This window comes from Bidens hawaiensis, unplaced genomic scaffold (assembly GCF_021521415.1).
Source record: "Bidens hawaiensis isolate Kalapana, Puna unplaced genomic scaffold, B.hawaiensis_p1.1 tig00030763_1, whole genome shotgun sequence".
Taxonomy (NCBI): domain Eukaryota; kingdom Viridiplantae; phylum Streptophyta; class Magnoliopsida; order Asterales; family Asteraceae; genus Bidens; species Bidens hawaiensis.
The window spans coordinates 27,424-36,551 of NW_027495132.1; positions in this window are offsets into that span (position 1 = coordinate 27,424).

Here is a 9,128-nt window from a genome sequence, read left to right on the forward strand (position 1 = left end):
TACTCGGCTTATCAAATCGTGCAGTGCGTCTGCGAGTCGAGATGAATTCGACTAGTACCGGATTACGAAACCATAATAACCCCCCCCCCACCCCAATGCTTTGTTAATGCAAAAATACAACAAATTAACATCACGCGTTGTGGTTACGAACCGATGACACTTCGGTTGATATCTCGTTACGGCTCCAAAAATAAAGCAAACCATAAAATCGTACACTGAAAACCATGTGTTTTGGTGGTGAACCAACACGAGTTCGGTTGGCATCAGGTTACGACACTGAAATTAAAGCAATAAGCTAATTCGACAACACTTAAAATGCAATAAATTAACATATTTACATAAAAAAGACTATGGCAAAAACCAAAAATATGCACGCGTTGTGGCGTGACCTGACGCGAATTCGTCTAGAATCGACGGACAAAAAAAAACCGCGGGGAAAAAAACCTTAGGTTGCGACCTTGAGCTGACGTGAATTTGACCGGAATCATTTGACACTGTCAACAATTAAAAAAAACTCGTATTTTACGGCGGCGAATAGACGCAAATTTGAAAATGAAAAACAAATTAAAATAAAACATAAAAGCCGACCAATCACGTGAGGCCACGTGGTCCAATCACGTGATTACGTCGCCAAACTTCTTAATTATTATATATAATAACTAGGATAATAACCCGTGTTACACACGGTAGAAAACATATCAAGAAACAATATAAAATGTAAAAAACATATTCAATCAACACAAATTTTGACATAAGTTTTTTACCAACAGATATTACAAAATATGTTAAACTATGTCTATAGGATAAAAAGAAAATACTTTATAAATAAATAATTCAGTAAATAAGGAATAATATAACATAAATGAATCATTATACCTGAAAAAAATAAAAAAAACATATTAGTAACAGATTTTGTAATATTATTTGAAAACTAAGCTTACAAATGCATACCATGTTTAAACTTATATTTTCACCCGTGTAGAGTTTTCGTTCAAAAACCTTTTGAAACAAAAAATGTCGGGTTCAAAAACCGTAGCTTGCATTCGATTCTCCTGTCATGAAATAATAATAATAATAATAATAATAATAATAATAATAATAATAATAATAATAATAATAAGAAGAAGAAGAAACATGTGTAGATAATTAATGAAAAGAGTAGCATAGAGAAAGGAAAATATAAAACAATAAAAAACTTACAGATTGATCCATGAGGACCATCTCCATCAAGAAGTCCTCGTTTGGAGTGTTTGTTATCCTTGACGGTCCATACTCTCAAAACTCTAAACTTAATTGTGGATGGAGATGTTTTGAGATCATCAATTTCATCCAACATTGTAAAGCTTTGAACCTCCATTGTAATCTGTTTTAAATCAAACGATAAAAGACTTTACTAAAATAATTCGTTTAAATATAAAATTTATAATCAACAGTTGAAGAACTTACTTTGTAAAAGCTTCAAAGGCAGAAGATTGTTTTAATGTGGATAATGCATCTATAAGCGCATGTTATATACTACATATGGAGATGTTTATTTTTAATAAACACCGTAAGTTTAGAAACCGTTTTAATTAAATAATAAATACAATAAATCGAATTCAATATAATGCAACATACATCCTATAAATAAAACTGTTGGTGCTTGTTTTGTAACAGATGATCTTTTGTGTTTGTTAGAATTGAGAGCAACGGTCAAAGGGGAGTCTGTTGGTGCATTTTGTGACCGTCGCTATGCAATTCTGATAAGCGGAAAAGATGTACGAAGTTAGGACAACTTCGCCATAGGCGAAGTTAGAACAACTTCGCCATAGGCGAAGTTGTAACAACTTCGCCTACAGGCCCAAGCCCAAGCCCGCGAAGTTTATATATATGTATATGTGTGTCTTGTTTAGGTTTTTGGGAATCCAGAAAGTTAGAGTTTTGATTGATCAGTTTATTTGTCTAGAGAGAAACCGAGAGGGAGAGTCGTGTGGGACGGCCCGAGGTAGAGCTCACCTCGGGTCGGCCGTCATTTGTTTTCATGTTTGGTATGTAAGTGTTTTGGTTATTATATAAAAGATCTGCAGATGTGTTTATCCCATTCGTGTGTTTGTTCGTGTATGTGTTTGTGTGTAATCGTGTTCTTCATCTTCTACACCATTAACGAGTCTAGGAGGATTCCGCACTCCTAGACGTCGTGCGGATCTCGTATCGATCGGCGACGCCCCGGGGGGACTTACAAGTGGTATCAGAGCCTTAGGCTCTTATGCTATGGTTCGAGATCTGCGTTTTGGTGTTTCTGGCACGTTTCTGATGCGTTTCTGGCCGAACAGCTGCTACAGGCGAAGTTATGGGGTTCAGGCGAAGTTGCCGCTACTGTTTGTAAGGGTTTCGGCGAAGATATAAGGTTAAGCGAAGTTATCCACAACTTCGCCTACCTCACAAGTTCGCTTATCTCAGGCGAAGTTATCTGTCAGGCGATGTTTTGGACAGGCGAAGTTATGGACAGGCGAAGTTAAGGAGGAGCGAAGTTGACTTTAGGCGAAGTTAAAAAAAAAAAAGTGTTTGGAGTTCTCGTCTGTATGGCCAGGTGTACACGATTATTGTGAGACCGAAGACGTTGTTCCGTCAACGAGTGAAACTTGTTATCTCTTGGTCTTACGTGTGAACAAATACGTGTCAACTCTGGATATGGAGTTGAGGTTGTGAATGGGATATTGATTGAAACTGGATATTGACACATATTTGGGTGTTTGTGGGCAATGAAATTGTTGTTGTTCGAGGTTGACCAACTGAAGAAAGTCAAATTGAACTGAAGGTTTTTGTCATTACTGGATTGCGGTCAGAGCATATTATTTATGTTATTTTCAAGGCGTTCGAGAATTAGATCCTGAAACGCGATGCTTATTTATTAGAGTGAAAATTCTGGAACAAGTTGGATTTAATCGGGAATTAAAGTGTTTATGTTCTTGATCGTTATCTCTGGTGATTGAAGATGCTTCGGATTAATTAATGGTCATGTGTGTTAGATTCTGTCAAGGTGGTTTTGTGATGAAATTGATCACTTGATGTTGAGTAGTTGAAGATTAAACCTTATCGTATGCCGACGTGTTGGTGAAGTTGTGGAGGGAGCCCAACTTCACGTGTTGTGAAGTCAGAAGGACTCACGTGATTGGTTGAGATGATCAATTAGGCACGGGGATGCATGCATTTCAAAGACCTCAATCTATATAGTCGGAGAAGCTTACACTGAAGGGGAGATCGGATATGGAAGACGCTGGGTGATTGGTAGATTTGTGAAGCTACAAGACAGTTTCAGACACGGTTGGTTGAAGAGCAAACAGAAGATCATCAGTTAAGAGGGAGTCTGTTGGTGCATGTTTTGTAACAGATGATCTTTTGTGTTTGTTAGAATTGAGAGCAACGGTCAAAGGGGAGTCTGTTGGTGCATTTTGTGACCGTCGCTATGCAATTCTGATCAGCGGAAATGATGTACGAAGTTAGGACAACTTCGCCATAGGCGAAGTTGTAACAACTTCGCCTACAGGCCCAAGCCCAAGCCCGCGAAGTTTATATATATGTATATGTGTGTCTTGTTTAGGTTTTTGGGAATTCAGAAAGTTGGAGTTTTGAGTGATCAGTTTATTTGTCTAGAGAGAAACCGAGAGGGAGAGTCGTGTGGGACGGCCCGAGGTAGAGCTCACCTCGGGTCGGCCGTCATTTGTTTTCATGTTTGGTATGTAAGTGTTTTGGTTATTATATAAAAGATCTGCAGATGTGTTTATCCCATTCGTGTGTTTGTTCGTGTATGTGTTTGTGTGTAATCGTGTTCTTCATCTTCTACACCATTAACGAGTCTAGGAGGATTCCGCACTCCTAGACGTCGTGCTGATCTCGTATCGATCGGCGACGCCCCGGGAGGACTTACAAAAACCCTATAATAAGCCTATAAATGCGGCATATAATTTCTAATAAAAATTCAGGGCTTGATTTTTGGAATTACCAAAAATTAGACATCTAACTATAATAATAAACCAATTTGACATGTTGACTAATTTAGAAACCGTTTTAATTACCCCGTTTTTTTTTATTTTTATTGAAATGTTTGCCGTGGATCCATCCTCTTTGAAAAAAATTCCTGGTTTGCATTTTGTAATATTGTTTTAATTGTTTTTTTTTTTTGTAAAATTGTTGTTGTAGAATTGTTTTAATTAAAAATAACAATTTTTGTAAGGTTGCGAATTTCTAGTCAATATATAACTAATTGATCAACTATATTAAAAAAGATTTTAGTTTCAAAAAATAATAGTTTAATGTTACCAAAAATTAATTATGAATATGTGGAAAATAATTATATGAAAATGTGATGATGTGGAGTCTTATGTGAACATCTAAGATTAATGACACGTGGATAGAATTGAGTTGCTTTATTATATTAGTTAGATTATAACACTTTGGTTCCTATCCATATATAATAAGATTTTCAAATTTTAAATTGATATGTCATAAAAATAAATTAATATTAGTGAAACTTGGAAAAAGGCGTATTATGAACAAAAAATCACAATATATAAACATACTTTTAAGTAACAAACATAATAAACATCATATTGATTAACCGATAATTTAAAAAAAAATCATACCTTTAAACCCTAAATAGATTAAAACATAAATCGATTAATAGGAATAGATTAAATATCAAATCTATTAACCGTTAGTGTAACACCCCGACCAAAGGCGGATTATACATCGGGGCGCCACATATTGTTTCATTACTCGTGACACTATTGGGTGTCAATATTTAATAAATACATTCATTCGCGCACGCGCAAAGCAAACACATAATATAAATCAACATAAATCAATATATTATAAATCAAAATATTCGAACAGCAATAACTTGTCTTGATACATTTTAATCTAGGTCCAAAAGTAAAAACGTCCTATGTGTCCACAAGCTCCAAAACGGCTACTGCAAACCTGAACATGTGTTAAAATAAACGTCAAACACTTGCGTGTTGGTGAGAAATCAAGTTTAATACAATACATAGATAGCAATAAATCTGCGCGCAACATGCGTATGTCTGGTGTTTAACAAGGGTGCAATCAGATTGTGATCAAGCCTAAATAGATCATAGCTCATAGTTCATAGTTCAATCCGTGCTCCCAATTGAGCACAAAAACGAGAAAAACATCTGTGCAAGTGTAAACAAAGAAAACCGTAAACGATAGGTCTCCCGTGTTCATCTAATGGATCCATGAAAACTGCGGAATAGGCCGAACAAAGCGGTTAATGATACACACATACAAATAAACAGCCAAGTAAACGTCCTCAACACATGGGATACTGCGCGACTAAAGCTCATAAACAAGTTTAAGACTCTAAGTTTGTATGAACACATGAACATCCCAAAACATTAAAAGCAAAAAGGGATTAGGTACGAGATTACTCACTTGATAAAGATGCGATGATAGATAAAGCAAGAACCAACTTTAAACAAGCACAAGTTAACCTATAATTAAAGATTATTGTTTTAACGATCTGTTTTAAGTCCTGATTATAAGTTAGCATAATTAATAGGTTATTATATATAATATATTACCGGAAAACAGGGCAGAGGAGAGGAGAAAACGGAGGCAAGAGAGGAGGGAGGCGGCTGAAGAACAACGGCAGAGAGCAAAAAGGGAGGAAGAGAATAAGTGTAGTGTGTGAAGTGTTAAGAAAATAGTACTATATATAGGCAAACCCTAGGGGACACAAACCCTAGAAAAGATCTCCAAAAGTAAAAGAAAAGATATCAACAGTAAAAAGTTCTGAAAAGTAAAGATATCAAAAGATATGGTAGCAGGGAAAAAGGGAAAAAGGCTGACAGGATTCAGAAAAAGGCATGGGAGAGGACAGATAAAGTTGCTGGTCAAGCATGGCAAAAGCAGATTCTCAAAAGATTATGTCAGTCACTTTATCTGCCAACCAATGGGGTTGGTGCGCATGCTGCGCTGAAAGTAACTTTTCAGACATAAAGCAGATTAGGTCAACAGCTCAAAAGATAAGACAACTCAAAAGCAACGGCTAGATTAAACAGAAGAAAACTCAAAGGGTTTAGCGCGAGAAGGCATCGAGCGCGAAGGCAGACACAGAAGGTCAAGAGAGCGCGAGCGCGAAGGCAGACAGAACCAACCTTAACGCGTCGCGGGAAGAACTACATTTCTTAGCGCGCCGCGGGAGGAACTAAAATTCCTAGCGCGCCGCGGGAAGAACTATAATTCTTCGCGCGTCGAGGGATGAACTACAATTCTTAGCGCGCTGCGAGAAGAACTACAATCCTTAGCGCGTCGCGGGAAGAACTACCGTTCTTAGCGCGCTGCGAGAAGAATTACAATCCTTAGCGCGCTGCGAGAAGAGTTCGTCTCGCGTATCGCTGAAACAGGTGGTCTTCACGCAGGATTCCTTGTAAGGGGTCTGGCGCGTGGAGCTGCGTAGACAACCTTAGGCGGGAAGGGACAAAGGACAAGCAAAGAGTTAGAAGAAAAGAGGGAAACAAGGCGTAAGGGCGGGACGGCGACAAGAGGGAAAAGAAGGCGGAAAGAGAGGAGAGGGACGGAACGGCGGAAAGAAAGAGAGAGAAAGAGGCGGGAAGGAAAAGTATATTATTATTATTAAAAGTAAAATATAAGTATAAATAAATATTAAATCATAAAAGAAAGAGATCGGGTCAGAGAAACGGGTACCTGGGTCGGGTCGGATCGGGTCAGATGTCACAGTCTCCCCTACTTTAAGAAATTTCGTCCCGAAATTTATCTCGAAGTAGGTTGCGCAGAGAACAGGTGCGGGTACTTGATCTTCATTTGATCTTCCCTTTCCCATGTAAACTCGGCTCCGCGCTTGGACTCCCAGCGAACTTTCACGATAGGGATACGACTGCGCTTGGTTTGCTTAACCTCGCGATCCATAATCTCAACAGGCTTCTCAACGAAATGCATAGTTTCATCAACTTGAACTTCATCAAGTGGAATGTGAAGGTTCTCGTCAGCTAAACACTTCTTGAGATTGGATACATGGAACGTTGGATGCACATTACTGAGCGCGGGCGGCAGGTCAAGTCTGTAGGCAACTTTTCCCACACGCGCGAGAATCTTGAATGGACCAACATATCGAGGAGCAAGCTTACCTTTCTTCCCAAAGCGGACAACACCTTTCCAGGGCGACACCTTGAGGAGAACAAGATCACCAACTTGAAATTCGAGAGGCTTCCGCCTACGATCTGCGTAACTCTTCTGTCGGCTTCTGGCAGTCAGCAGATGATCACGGATCTTGGCGATTTTATCGGTTGTCTCTTGAACAAGTTCTGGTCCTGTGATTTGAGTTTCACCCACTTCGCTCCAACAAATCGGGGAGCGGCACTTACGACCGTAAAGTGCTTCAAATGGGGCCATACCAATACTGGAATGATAGCTGTTATTATAAGAGAACTCGATCAAAGGCAGGTGCGAATCCCAATTACCTCCAAAATCAAGAACACAAGATCGGAGCATATCCTCAAGAGTCTGAATAGTTCGCTCAGACTGACCGTCAGTCTGAGGATGATATGCCGTACTCATGTCCAAGCGAGTTCCTAGCGCAGATTGGAGAGATTTCCAAAAGCGAGATATAAAACGGCCATCGCGATCGGATATGATGCTCAAAGGAGTACCATGGCGGCAGACAATTTCCTTGACATAAAGCTGCGCGAGATGCTCAACACGGTAGTTTTCACGAATGGGCAGAAAGTGAGCAGACTTAGTCAATCGATCCACTATTACCCAAATGCTATCATGTTTGCTTGCTGTCAAAGGTAACTTGGTAATAAAGTCCATCGCTACACATTCCCATTTCCACGTAGGAATTTCTGGTTGTTCGAGCAAACCAGATGGGCGTTGGTGTTCAGCTTTTACTTTAGAACAAGTCAGGCATTTAGCTACGAACACAGCAATATCCTTTTTCATACCGGGCCACCAATAAGTAATGCGCAAATCCTTGTACATCTTATCAGCGCCAGGATGAATAGAATACCGAGATTTGTGCGCTTCACTCAGGATATCAGCGCGAAGATTCTCATCAAAGGGAATCCAGATGCGATTGAGATAGCAGAGAATTCCACTCAGATTAGGGACAAAATGCGCTTCCGCGCCACACGCTAACTCGGCGCGAAGGTTACCATTACTGATGGATGCGCGCTGCGCGTCGCGAATGCGTGATTCAAGATTGCTCTGAATCGGCGCAAAGTGAAGCTGCGTGCGCGGCAAAATACAGTTGAGCTGGCAGGGTTTTCGGCTGAGCGCATCGGCTACCACATTAGCCTTACCAGGATGATACCGGATCTCACATTCGTAATCGCTGATGAGTTCGTTCCATCGGCGTTGCCTCATGTTAAGTTCCTTTTGATCAAAGATATGCTGAAGGCTTTTATGGTCAGTGTAGAGGATACACTTAGTACCATAAAGGTAGTGTCTCCAGATCTTCAAGGCAAAAACAACTGCACCTAGTTCGAGGTCGTGAGTTGTATAATTCTTTTCATGGACCTTAAGTTGCCTCGATGCATAAGCGATAACCTTGCCTCGTTGCATAAGAACACAACCGAGACCTTGGTTGGATGCATCGCAATACACGACAAAATCATCATTACCCTCAGGTAGCGCAAGAACAGGAGCTTCACACAACAAACGCTTGAGCGTTAGAAAGGCTTCTTCTTGCTTCGAGCCCCAAATATATGGTTTACCTTTGTGCGTTAGAGCTGTTAAAGGCAAAGCGATCTTTGAGAAGTTCGAAATGAAGCGCCGGTAATAACCAGCTAAGCCCAGAAAGGAACGGATCTCAGAAGGAGAGGATGGCGTAATCCAGTTCTTGATTGCTTCAATTTTGGATGGGTCGACATGAATACCCATCTTGTTTACAACATGACCAAGAAACTGTACTTCATCAGACCAGAATTCACACTTGGAAAGCTTAGCATAGAGTTGCTCAGCTCTAAGCTTTTGCAACACCAACCGAAGATGTTGCTCGTGCTCGGCCTTGGTCTTAGAATACACCAGAACATCATCGATAAACACAATCACGAATTTATCCAAGAAAGGCCTACACACCCGATTCATTAGATCCATGAAAACGGCGG